The 13,877-nt window shown below is 43.4% G+C and overlaps 1 pseudogene; it reads right to left on the minus strand.

Moving 5' to 3' along the window:
* Window positions 1-3,785: 3,785 nt before the first annotated feature.
* On the minus strand, window positions 3,786-5,347 carry LOC118892534 (annotated as a pseudogene).
* Between the last annotated feature and the right edge of the window lie 8,530 nt (window positions 5,348-13,877).

Here is a 13,877-nt window from a genome sequence, read left to right on the forward strand (position 1 = left end):
ATTGGCGAAGAACTAGTGGGGCGCGAAAGTTAGAACAAGAAAGAGGGGGGATAGCCACGACTTCTGGGCGGGGCAGAGAGGAATGAGTGATTGGGAAGGTGGCTTGGGAAGCTAGGGTTGGGAATAGGGGCAAGAGAGTGCAGAATGATGTGATTGGACGAAAGATAAGAGTGTAGTTCGTGGGCAGATTCTGTGCCGCTGGATGACATAGTGGTGTATGTGTCTAGCAAGGATGTCTGGTATCCTCTAGATTTTTTCTTAAAGAAGTAAGTTGTATGGCCACAGGTGGAGAATTCTTCCTCTTTACCCACCTTTTTCTTACCCCGGGGGAGGGGGGAGGGTAACTAACATTTATTGAGGGCTTACCTTGTGACAGGTTCTGTACTTTTACATACATAATCTGGTTTAACCATTAAAACAGCTCTATGATATTGTATCATCCCAGTTTTACAGATGAAGAAAACGAAAGGTCAGAGAGTTTGCATCACTCTTCCAAGGAGAGTGTTTAGATTATAACCCAGCTCTGACTCCAAAACTCAGAGTTCTTAAACACTACATGAACATTTTCAACCTTGTTTTGTTTTTAACCTTTTCATAGTAATATATGGTTTTACCAACTCCCTTGGGAATGTTTTGAACCCATTCTTTGGGTGTTATATAGAAGTGATTTTAAGTAAATCATGTTGTTTAGATTAACATGTATTATTAAAGATTGTATTCTAAAGTCAACTTTATCGCAACATACTATACAGTGCATGAAGGCAAAATTCTACTTTTTTCTTGTTTCATAAGTGTTGCACACTTTGTATTTGTTTTAAATTTAAGAAAAAATGATTTGTTAGCAAATACAAAAATTACAGTATATCATACATCTACTCATGTGTATCTATGTACATATATTTGTATATATATACTGAATATAAACTGAATAAATACTGACACATAGAATGAAATGTAACTGTTTATGGCATTATAGATAGATACTGCTTTTATGACTTGTTTAGAATTCTTATATTTGCCCTTTAAAATGTTATTGTTTATTTTTATAATTGTCTATAATTTTATAATGTTTTGTTTTTAAATAACAAGAAAATAGAGATGATTTCAATATGCTTTTGGCAAGCACTTATTTACAAACAATACATTTTTAGTGTAGCCAGTCTTTTGTCCCAATGAATGAAAAGATAAATTGGATATAATTGTCACACAATTTTTTTTTAATAAATAAATTTATTTATTTATTTATTTTTGGCTATATTGGGTCTTTGTTGCTGCACGCAGGATTTTCTCTAATTGCGTCGAGCCGGGGCTACTCTTCGTTGCAGTGCGCGGGCTTCTCATTGTGGTGGCTTCTCTTGTTGCAGAGCACAGGCTCTAGGTGCATGGGCTTCAGTAGTTGTGCGACATGGGCTCAGTAGTTGTGGCTCGCGGGCTCTAGAGCGCAGGCTCAGTAATTGTGGCGCTCGGGCTTAATTGCTCCACAGCATGTGAGATCTTCCCAGACCAGGGATTAAACCCGTGTCCCCTGCCTTGGCAGGCAGATTCTGAACCACTGAGCCACCAGGGAAGCTCATTGTGGGTAAATTTTTAAAGTATATATGACTTAAAATAAAACACTACAACAGTCAAATCCACCACGGAGGCTTCCAGTGTTCAGCTGAGTAATACAGCTGACCCTTGAACAACATGGGTTAGAACTGCACAGATCCACTTATATGCAGATTTTTTCAATAAATACATATACGTGGGCTTCCCTGGTCTGGGAAGATCCCTCATGCCGTGGAGCAACTAAGCCCGTGCGCCACAACTACTGAGCCTGCGCTCTAGAGCCCGTGAGCCACAACTACTGAGCCCATGTGCCACAACTACTGAAGCCCGTGCGCCTAGAGCCCGTGCTCCGCAACAAGAGAAGCCACCGCAGTGTGAAGCCCGCGCACCGCAACGAAAAGTAGCCCCTGCTCTCTGCAACTAGAGAAAGCCCGCGCGCAGCAATGAAGACCCAACGCAGCCAAAAAAAAAAGAAGTTATACTCAGATTTTTGACTGGGGGGCGGGGGCTGGCACTCCTAAATCCCATGTTGTTCAGATGTCCACTGTAAACTGTTTCATGTTCCTCTGATCACCAAGAACCACCTCACATTCATTCTTTCATTCACTCAAGACCCAAACTGTTTCCTTTTATCAGGAGAAAATATTTTAATAATTATCTTATTTGTTAAATGTTTAAAAAATGAAAGCCATAATCACCACCTTTAATGATGTGGACAGCCCCCCCCCAACACCTTTGTGAACTCCTGATCTCTACTTCCTTGCCTTTCCAGCACCACCAATCTCACCCCAGTTCAAAGGTGTTTTATTTCCAAGCTGACATCAGTCCTCCTTTTACATTTCTTCTCTCTCCAGGGGTACAATGGTGGTAATAATGAGTTTTTTACTTGGAGGCAGTTGAGTGGAGAGCTGTAGAATATGGGCCCTAAGCCATATTACCTAGGTTCAAGCCCTAACTCCACCATTACCAGTATTCCCAAGATCTTGAGAATAGCATTTATTCTATGTCCTTTAGGTCATTCAATGATAAAATGAGGATCATAACAATAACTCCTGCTATTCAGTTGGGGTAAGAACTGAATGAGATAATCCATGTAATATATTTAGAGCAATTGTTAACACAATGAGCACTGGATACATGTAAGATATTCTTGAACACTTACTGTCTGCTGGGATCTTTACATATCAGATCACTAATTTGCATGACAACCCTGCAAAGCAGGTATCATTATCCCTATTTTACAGGTATGATACATTTATATCAGATACAGTACATAAGTATGCTTATACATAACATACAGTATATAAGAACAGTTTAAAGAATAATACTAAGGGACTTCCCTGGCGGTCCAGTGGGTAAGACTCTGTGCTCCCAATGCAGAGACCCGAGTTCAATCCCTGGTCAGGGAACTAGATCCCACATGCATGCCACAACTGAGAGTTTGCATGCCCCAACTAAAAGATCCAGCATGCTGCAGTGAAGACCCAGTGCAGCCAAAAAAGAAAGGGAGGGAAGGAAGGAAGGAAGGAAGGAAGGAAGAAAGGAAGGAAGGAAGGAAGAAAGGGAGGGAGGGAGGGAGGAAATTAAAAGAGCACCCATGACCCACTACTTCGATTAAGAATAGAACATTACCAGGTCCTAAGCAACCTAAATGTCCATCGACAGAGGAATGGATAAAGAGGATGTGGTACATATATACAATGGAATAAATTAGTCATAAAAAAGAACAAAATAATGCCATTTGCAGCAACATGGATGGACCTAGAGATTGTCATACTGAGTGAAGTAAGTCAGACACAGAAAGACAAATATCATATGATATCGCTTATATGTGGAATCTAAAAAAAGGGTACAAAAATGAACTGACTTACAAAACAGAAGTAGAGTCACAAATGTAGAAAACAAACTTATGGTCACCAGGGGATATGGGGGGAAGGGATAAATTGGGAGATTGGGATTGACATGTACACACTACTATATATAAAACAGATAGCTACTAATAAGAACCTGCCGTATAGCACAGGGAACTCTACTCAATACTCTGTAATGGCCTATATAGGAAAAGAATCTAAAAAAGTGGATATATGTATATGTATAACTGATTCACTTTGCTGTACACCTAAAACTAACACAACATTGTAAATCAACTATATGCCAATAAAAAAATTTTTTAAAAGAACATTACCAGTTCTTTATTTTTATTTATTTATCAAAAAAATTTTTTTAAACCAGAACACTTAATGCATGACTAACCATTGAAACCCATAAGATGAACTGTATGCTGCAACAGCTGCCCTCTTGGGTTTAGGTGTTGCTCCTTTACAGAATCCATGCCTGAATCCACAGCATACAATTTTTAGGTGCCTCATTCACTGGTCAAGGTGATATTTTGTCTTTTAGCCTTGGCACTCCATTATACTTTCTCTTCCTCTTGGCCAGGTAGCCACATTTGCCACAGGTTGACTTCTGAAGGTGGGAGGCAGCACAATGTGTGCACCTTACTGTGACGCTTTCCCAGTGATGACATCCCCTTCCTCACCTCTTCTGTGGCCAAGACCAAAGAGATTACCAGTTCTTTAGAAGCCCCTCCAGTGACACTTTCTTTCCTCCTCCCCTCCTTTCCCTTTGCTCTTTCTCTTTTCCTTTCCTCCCTCTGTACATTCTTTCTTCCATTCTCCTCCTTTTAAAGAATTCCCTTTTTTTTTCCTTCCGCACTCCGCTATTTCACAGCTATGAAACCTAGAGCAACATACTTAATTCTTATGGACTTCAGTATCCTTATCTATAAAATGGGAATAATAAGAACAATACCTACCTTACAGGCTCGTGGTAAAATTTAATGAGATAGTGTTTGTGTGAGGGTTAAATGAGATAATCTACGTGAAACCTTAGCACAGACCTTGGCATATGGTTGGAAGTCAATAAACAGTTGTTTATATTTTTATTATTATTTTAAAATCATTTCTTCTCTGATGGAAGAATTCTGTGGTATAATGGAAATAGGCCTTTGGAGTCATAGAGACCTGGGTTCAAATTGTGGTTCCATTATATACCAGCAGTGGCTTAATGCAAGTCACTAAACCTCTCCATCTATAAAATGGGGGTGATGATACTAATGGCCAGTAATCGACCACACAGGGTTGTTGTGAGGATCAGAAGAAATGACACATAAAGTACCCAGTAATCAGTTAAAACCTTTCCCTTCCTCTCTCCTTTTCTTCCTCTTTCTTTGATAGAGTAAATTTTCTTCCCAACAGGGGTATTAAAAGCAGCTGTGTGCTTGTGCAGTTTCTCCTAAACTCTGGATTCAGTTTGGCAAGTGTTTAACAAGCACCCACTAGGTGGCTACAAACACCTTCCTGGCTGGTGTGCTGTTATGCCTAGAACACTAACCCCCTTTGAGAAAATGAAGTTCTAGGATCATCTCCATTCCTGGGTCTGGACCCCTGGGATAATTTTTTAAATAATTTCTAAAAAAGAAGAAAGAATAAGAAGTTGCTGAATACAACTCTAGGCCCTAACCCCAAGCTTGTCACACACGACAGCTTCAGTAACAACTTTATCCAGTCATGTGCTGTCCCAACTAACATTCTCCAGCTGCCCTAGGGGTCTGTAATACAGTGAAGGTTGACACACCTGAGGCCTTTCCCAGAAAAAACTCCATTGTCTTCTCCTGCTGTGATCCCAGCTCTGGCCAACAGATAGAGCCATTTCCTCCCTCCCTTCTCTTCAAACTGCCTAAGCAGAAAAGCTGTTGCTCAAAAGCTGTGTGGTCCCGGAATGGGAGAACTGTGGCCATCACCAGACACCAGAGCTAAAGAAGGGTGAGGGCTGACTACTACCAGGAAGAATCTATTACATCTAAACTGGTGAGGACAGAAAGAACAGTCAGTTCCCATCAGGGTTTCAGCCCTATGGATATCTGGGGCCGTTTAGATTTTTGTTGGGGCTGGGAGAGGGCTGTCCTGTGCATTTTAAGATGTTTAACATCCCTAGCTGCTAGCCTCTAGATGCCAGTAGCATTCCCCTCCCCAACCAAAAATGCCTGTGACAACCAAAAATGTCTCAGACATTGCCAAACGTCCCCTGTGGGGCAGAATCACTCCTAGTTGAGAACCACTGGTTTGCAGCCACTAATAGTGTTGGGGCAATGGTCTATATAGAATAGACTCCTGGGGACCTTCAAGGGATGTACTCTGAGGGCCACCTGCCCTGAAAGCCCAGTTTCCAATGCTTGGGAGTTGAGGGAAGGCCCTTAAAACAAGGAAACTAGCCCTCACCTGTTGAGTAAGAAAAGCTAAGAGGGTCACAAAGAGAAGGGAAGAGAGCAAATGTGGAGTTGAAACCCTCATGGTTAGGATTAGACCGTGAGGTGTGGTTTATTTTTTTGTTTTTAATTAATTAATTATTTATTTATTTATTTTTGGCTGCATTGGGTCTTCGTTGCTGCACGCGGGCTTTCTCTAGTTGCGGCGAGCAGGGGCTACTCTTCGTTGTGGTGCACAGGTTTCTCCTTGCGGTGGCTTCTCTTGGTGCGGAGCACGGGCTCTAAGCGTGCAGGCTTCAGTAGTTGTGGCACGTGGGCTCAGTAGTTGTGGCACACGGGCTTAGTTGCTCCATGGCATGTGGGATCTTCCCGGACCAGGGCTTGAACCCATGTCTCCTGCATAGGCAGGCGGATTGTTAATCTCTGCACCACCAGGGAAGTCCCTATTTTTTTTTAATATTTATTTTATTTATTTATTTGGCTGTGCCGGGTCTTAGTTGTGGCAGGCAAACTCCTAGCTGCAGCATGCATGTGGGATCCATTTCCCTGACCAGGGATCGAAACCGGGCCTCCTGCATTGGGAGCCTGGAGTCCCAACCACTGCGCCACCAGGGAAGTCCCCAGGTGTGGTTTATTTTAATCTCTAAAGATAAAGAAACTGAGGCTCAGCGATCAAGCAACTTGCCTAAGGTCAAACACCTAGGAAGTGATAGAACTAGATTTCAAACCCAGGACGATCTCCAAAGCCTTATGCTGCAACTCTGGGACTCCTGGAGCCTTATCTATTCATTCATTCATCCATCTGTTCATTTAACAACTACTTAGTTTCCACTATGTGCCAAGCTCTGGGAATAGAGTGATGAACAAGATAGTCAGTCCCTACATTCATGGACCCTGTTGTCTAGTGGGAGATAAAAATGACAAAGAAACAATCATACAAGGAATTAGTCAACAACAGTTATAAGAGCAGCGAAGGAAACACTTAGGTAACTAGACCTGTGCTAGACTATGGCCAAAGACTATGGCTGTAAGTCCTTCTATCCCTGGATACGTGCCCTTTTGCAAGGTGACTTTTCATCAAGAAGTGAGTCTATTTCTCTGCCGTTGAATTTGTGCTGGCCCTATGACTTTCTTTAACCTATTGGTAAAACAAATGCAGTAGAAGTGACATTATATGACTTCTGGGGACCTTCAAGGGATGTACTCTGAGGGCCACCTGCCCTGAAAGCCCAGTTTCCAATGCTTGAGAGTTGGAGGAAGGCATCAAGGGACCTTACAGCTTCTACTCTCACCCTCTTGCTGCCCTGAAGCCACCATGTAAGGAAGCCCCAGGTTAGCCTCCTAGCTGTCTCGGGCACTCTAGCTGTCCCAGCTGTTTCCACCATTTTGGCTGAGGCTCCTTACAATGAGCAAGGCTACCTAGGAACAGCTAGCAGCCAGTCAACCCAACAACTGACAGCAGCTGCAGAGGTCACCCAGGCAAGACTGAGCCCAGTCAAACTGCAGAATCAGGAGCAAATGGTTAAGGGCAGTTTGTTATCCAAAGACAGAAATCCAGTTGAAGGCCCTAACCTGGTCTGGGGGTGGGGAGTGGGTCAGGGGAGGCTTCCTTGAAGACATAGGTTCAAGCTGAGACCTGGAGAATAAGTGGGAGTCAGCCTGGTAGAGAATGGGGGAAGAGTATCCAGGCAGCAGAGACCACCATTTGAAGGCCTTGAGCTAAAAATGGAACTGTGCTTGTCTGAGGTCCTACGCAGGGAATGGCAGCACAAGATGGTCTAAAGAGAGAGGCAAGCCCAGCATTGCAGGCAATGACCAGTAAGTGAAGTGCTTTACTAACCACCCACCACCCATCTCCATCTCCATCCTGGACCGACTTTTTATCACATTCTGAATACATCCATGGGCTGTGTCAAGCATGTAAATTTCATCCACTGTGTATGTCAAAGAATTAAAAAGTTGAAAATACAGATGCACATTAACCTGCCTCCCAGAAGCTTGCAAAAGGTTGAGTCACAGTCTTCTGGGGATGAATGATATGAAGATGACAAGGCAGCCTGAGCACATGGTAAAAAATGTATTTTTAATAGCTGCGATGACCATCTAAGCTATTATGGCCCCATCTTCACTGATCTCAGCTCATACTTAAATGGAAATTTACTTGAAAAGCCCTTTCTTTGCATAATGGGAAGGCAGGCTTGTCCAATTCCATTTCCCCAAGGTAATAGCTCCAGGATGTAATGGGAGGCCTCGCTACTAGCCCTGCTCATCGGGGCTCAGAGCCTGGGTACCCCCCCTTCTCAGTGTTCTTTATCCCTATGACTCAGTAAGGTCCCCCTAAGGATGCCTCACCTCCAAGGTCAATGCTGAGAACTGTTAGGAGGAGAGAGAATTGACTGGGCTGATATCACTGTGTTGCTCATTCTCTTTGCGATGGGGAAGATGATACAGTGGGAGCTCCTTCTGTAGGGGCAAAGAGCTAAGCCTGATCACAGCAGGCTTCCCATCAGGCAGGCTTCCCTCAGGACAACCACAGGACCCCACACACAGGCTGTTCATTGGTTCCAACCAGCTGAGGGAGGAGGGCAGGAGGGGGGTGGCTCTGTCCTCATCCAACCTAGCAACTCCTGCTTTCTCTCCTATCCCAAGAGGGTCCCACTGTGAAGCACTACCGAAGAGGGGGTCATTCACATTTTTTTCACTACAAAAGTGAATATTTACTTAGGATAATAAAAGAAATCATACAAAATTACACATTAAAAAAAAATGACAGGGATTTCCTTGGCGATCCAGTGGTTTAAGACTCCACGCTGCCATTGCAGGGGGCGCTGGTTCGATCCCAGATTGGGGAACTAAGATCCAAATGCCACGTGGTGAGGTCAAAAAAAAAAAACCTGACAAATCCCATAAGCATTACAAAATCCGAGGGGGGAAAACATGTTTTTATCAATTAACTTCCTGACATACCTCCATAATACATTTTTTCCTACATTTTAGCCTGCAATTTTTTTTTTTTTTTAATTTGAACCCTTTCACTTTACCAACCCTGACTTACAAGAGCTTCCTTTTGTTTTTCTTGTTCTTGTTTTTTTTTGTTAAGGTATAAGATACATACAATAAAATGTGAAAAGTACCCATTTTCACATGTGAAAAGTAATTTGATCTTAAGTGTACAATTCAAGGTTTGTTTTTTTTTTACATATGCACACACTCATAAAACCACCACCCAGATCAAGGTAAAGAACATTTCTGACAGGTGTTTACTCTTAATCCAGTTCTATTACCAATACCTTTTTTTTTTTTAATTGACTGAGGTTCAGGTATTAGGCTATGAGCTTTATGAAACATGATATCATTTGATCCTCACAACAAAGTACCACTATCATCTCCATTTTACAGATGAAGAAACTGAGGCTTCAAGAATTTAAATGCCTTGCGAAAGGTCACCCACAGAAGCAGGTGCCAATGTGGCACTCAAACCCAGATCTGGCAGACTCCAAGGCTCATGTGCCTAACCACTGCTATAGCAGGGGTCATCTACTGGCATCATTTCAAAGTAACCTACTGCCTCCCCCATTTTTGTTTTATTTTACTTATGTTCCCCAGGAACCTCTGGGCTTCCCTTTAAAACTTGGATGGAATAATCTCCACTTTCAGCATACCTCCTCCTGTGAGCTCAATGCCTGGCTCCTGCCCCCTGAGGAAGACATCAGAGGACCCTCTACCAGCCCACTGTTTCTGGCGGCACAGTGGCCACTCCACTGAGCTTGCGGGCCCTCCCTGAGAAAACAGCTCCGTTCTCACACTTCCCCAGCGTCCATGAGTGTAGAAAGCACAGCTCAGACCCGAGAATGCTCTTTATCTGGAGTTGGAATGGAAAAGTCACTCAGTCTTTGGACAAGTCCTGCTTCAGCCACTTCCTAGTCAAGTAACCACGAGCAAGTTGTTTTATCTCATAGAATGAGAGTTTCCTCAACTGGAATAGGAGGGTACTAAGAGAAGCTCTCTCATAAAGTTGTTCTGAGAATGAGATGAGATCATGCCATGCAGACAGTCGTTACACAAAGATTGTTGCATTTCCAACAGGCACGGTGTCCGGTGTCCCTTCACACTTGCCAGATTACCTGCTGGGTCCAGGTCAGGAAAGGATCAATCACAATAAAATTACAGAGCGGTGGCAAATAAAAACAAGAAGTAAGGGAGAAGAAGGGAGCCAGGAAGATGAAAGATCTGGGCAGAGAGAGGGTGAAGTACAAGCTGGGAGTCCTGAGCTGGCACCTCAGACTCAGGAAGGAGCCCTTGCTGGGGCAGCCTGGCACTGAGCATTTAGGCCTTCCCTGTCTTTGGATAGCCTCCCAGACAGCTCACAGCTTGCACCTGCCTACTCCAAGGCCCACCTGGTTGTTGGAGGCTAATGAAATCCCCCTTTCTCCCTTCCTTCCTGCTTTGCCCTCCAAGCTGAGGCTGGTCCCAAGCTGACCCAAGTCCGGTAAACACATCTCCACGGTGTTGACCTCATGCTGAGGAGGCATCTGGCTCAGTCCCAGCTCTTTCTGCCAGGGGACACACAGAGACATGCATCCCATCCTCTAATACCTTCCCCCCGCACCCCCCCACAACACTCGCAACCTGGGCAAGAGAAATGCATCTTCTCTGCTGCTTCTCTAATTTGAGAAGGTAGACAAGAAGGCTAAAACCACTCCCACCTACACTGTCTGAAGAAGACTCATGAGTGCCCATTCGTTGAGCAGCACTAGGGGCCAGGGGACGGGGGTACGCACTTGCCCTAGTGCACTTGCCTTAGTAAGTGCTAACTGCTATGCCTAAGTTTCTCTAACCCGTACAACCCTGGGAGGGAAGTGTTATTTCCTCCTTTTTACCCATGAGGAAACAGGGTCTGAGAAGTTAATAGTGTGGCACAAGGTCAGTGGGTGGCCAAGCCAGAATCCAAACTCAGGTTTATCTCTAAAACTTAGTTGTTTTAACTCATACATTTCGATCTAAATTAACTTTTTGTAGTAAATGCTAATGTTCCCAGCTCAGAGTTGAAAAAACTAAGTCTCATAGAAATTTAGCAACTCGCCTGCAATCACACAATTATTCCTTTGCCCCATAACTCTGCAATTACATGATGATACCTTTGCCCCATTAACTCTCGTTTGCTAATCTCCTGCATCCCTGTTGACTGCCCTCGTCGAGCCTGTCATTTCTTGCCTTAGGTTGGAGATGACTGGGTGAGCATCCTTCCTCCCAGTCTGCAACTCAAGGTGCCTAGTGAGTGCCTAGCTGTTGGCTTCCATGCTTAGTCAGTCCTTGCTACTTGAAATTGATCCCAAATGGCTGCCAGAGCCTCTCCTCAGCCTCTGCCTCTGAGGGTCCCTTGGGCCTAAAGAAGTGTGATGACCTCAGATTGGGCCAAAGGCAATAACAAGGAGCTGCCGGCATCAAGCCTGGGGTAGCAGACAGAAGGCCCCAGAGCAAGTCTGATTTAATCCTGTAATGGAATGTGACTCAGATAAGGCTTTTATCAACCCTTCCTAGGCTGTGGGGGAAAAAGGACCATCCCAGAGTCATGGAGAGATGCTTTCCACTGTCCTAGGGCTGCCCAAGGGTCCCTGAAGGCCTGGCCCCACTGGAAGGACCAGGGGAAAGCAGAGGTATCAAGAGGCACTTGGAGGAATTTGTCTCAAATTTTCAGGACTGAGGGAACAGGAGGGAGAGGAGGAGACTTGGGAATTCAAATGTTCAGGCAGAGAGGATATTAAACCTTAACACTTAAAATAATAACAACCGCTATAATTTATTAGGCATTGTACTAGGCTTTTAAATGCTTATGAAGTAGGTACCATTATCATCCTTATTATAGAAGAGAAAATCAGACTCAGGAAGGTAAGTCACACAGTTGCTAAAATGGGAGAGCTGGGACTTCCACCTAAATCTGCCTGATTCCAATGCCCTCCGGCCTCACCATGACACAGATGGACGGTACACAATCACTCTTACTCACACACTTCTTCATCCCTGGAACATTTGTTTGTCAGCACCACATGCACTTCTCCTCTTCCTGGAAGAATTCCAGGAAGCTCTAAGTAACCACAAGCTGCAGCCTCCCCAACACCGTAAAGGGGAGAAATTACAGGATAAAGCTAGGTGAGCTGACCAATCAGGAGAAGAAAGGCTACACAGCCCCCACCTCTGAACCCCCAGGGGCAGCCATACCAAAGGCAAAGTGGTATCTGGCCTTCTGCCAACTGCTTTCTCTGTCCCTCGCCCCCTCCCCCAGCCCTAAGCTCCCTACGCTCACTTCTCATTTTTTTTCCTAGATCAACTTTACTTTCCAAGCCCCTACTCCACTCATCTTGTTCATTCAGGAACACTTCTAAGTACTCATTGTTAGCAATAGACTAGGGATTCACCTCCCTTGCCAGAGAGAAACACATACAATGCAATATTAATAGCAATAATAGCTAACACTTACTGAGCACTTACTATATGCCCGTCACTTTTGTTTCAATTTGAGCTTGAAAATGCAGGCAGGACAAGCAGTGGCTTTTATGTCAATTACAAGGAGACTAAGTCAGACAAGGGGATGGATCTAATGTTCCAGAAGCTTTCTCTGCATGGAGGCCCAGTACCCTCAGGAGACAGAGGAGCGTGGTAACAAAGATCATGGACTCTGGGCTCAGGCCACCTCGGGTCTGAGGTCAGCTCCATTACTGGCTAGCTATGGATTTGTAGACAAGCTAATTCTCTGAGTCTCAGTTTCTTCCTTGATAAAATGTAAATAATAGTACTTATCTCCTAAGGCTGTTGAGAGGATTAAAGAAATGATGTTTGTAAAGTGTTTAGCAAACTCCCTAACCCACAATAATCAATCAATTTTTAGCAATTATTATTATTTATTAAAATAGTGTTAGGATGAAATAGCTAAATTGCAAACTTTTTTAAAGCTCTTCAGACCTAAGCAGGATTTTTTTTTTTAATTGCATGGTTGTAGTTGATTGGACTTAAAACTACTGTGCTCCTTGGGACTAATAGGTCAAGGGCTTTCCACATCATTCTGCCTGCTGCTTGGAAGCATACTTGGCAGGAGCTGTTGTAACAGAAGTGGTTTGGGGCAAGCACCTATAGATCTAATTATCTGGGCTTAGGCAGAAATTAGCACTGGGAGAGCCGGAGGGGCAGCATTTTTGGATTTGTTTGCTTCATACATTAGTTTGCTAGAGCTGCGTAGCAAACTAATGTGGTAACAAAGTACCACAAAATGGGTGGCTTAACCAACAGAAATTCATTGTATCACAGTTCTGGAGGCTGGATGTCCAAAATCAAGGTTTCAGCAGAGTTGGTTCCCTCTGAGGGCTGTGAGAGAGAATCTGTTCCAGGCCTCTCCCCTAGCTGGTGGTTTGCTGGCCATCTTTGGTGTTCTTGGCTTATAGGATCACCACCTTGATCTCTGCCTTCATCTTCACACGACATTCTCCCTGTGTGCTTGTCTATGTCCAGTTTTTGTCTTTTTATAAGGACACTAGAGGTACTGGATTCGAAGCCCACCCTTCTCCAGTTTGACCTCATCTTTTATTTTTAATTGAGGTGTAGTTGATTTACAATGTTTCTGTAACAGCAAAGTGTACAGCAAAGTGATTCCATAAGTTATTACAAGATATTGAATATAGGTTCCTGTGCTTATCTATTTTATATTATATATAGTAGTGTAGATCTATTAATCCCAAATTCCTAATTTGTCCTTGCCCCCCCCTTTCCCCTTTGGTAACCATAAGTTTGTTTTCCGTGTCTGAGTCTATTTCTGTTTTGTAAATAAGTTCACTTGTATCAGTTTTTTAGATTACACATATAAGTGAGATCATATGATATTTGTCTTTCTCTGTCTGACTTACTTCACTTAGTATGATCATCTCTAGGTCCATCCACGTTGCTGCCAATACCATTATTTCATTCTTTTTTATGGCTGGGTAAAAATCCACTGTGTGTGTATATATATATATATATATATATATACACATATATATATATATACACACACACACACATATATATGTATATA

The sequence above is a fragment of the Balaenoptera musculus genome, chromosome 3 (assembly GCF_009873245.2).
Source record: "Balaenoptera musculus isolate JJ_BM4_2016_0621 chromosome 3, mBalMus1.pri.v3, whole genome shotgun sequence".
In the NCBI taxonomy this organism is placed as follows: domain Eukaryota; kingdom Metazoa; phylum Chordata; class Mammalia; order Artiodactyla; family Balaenopteridae; genus Balaenoptera; species Balaenoptera musculus.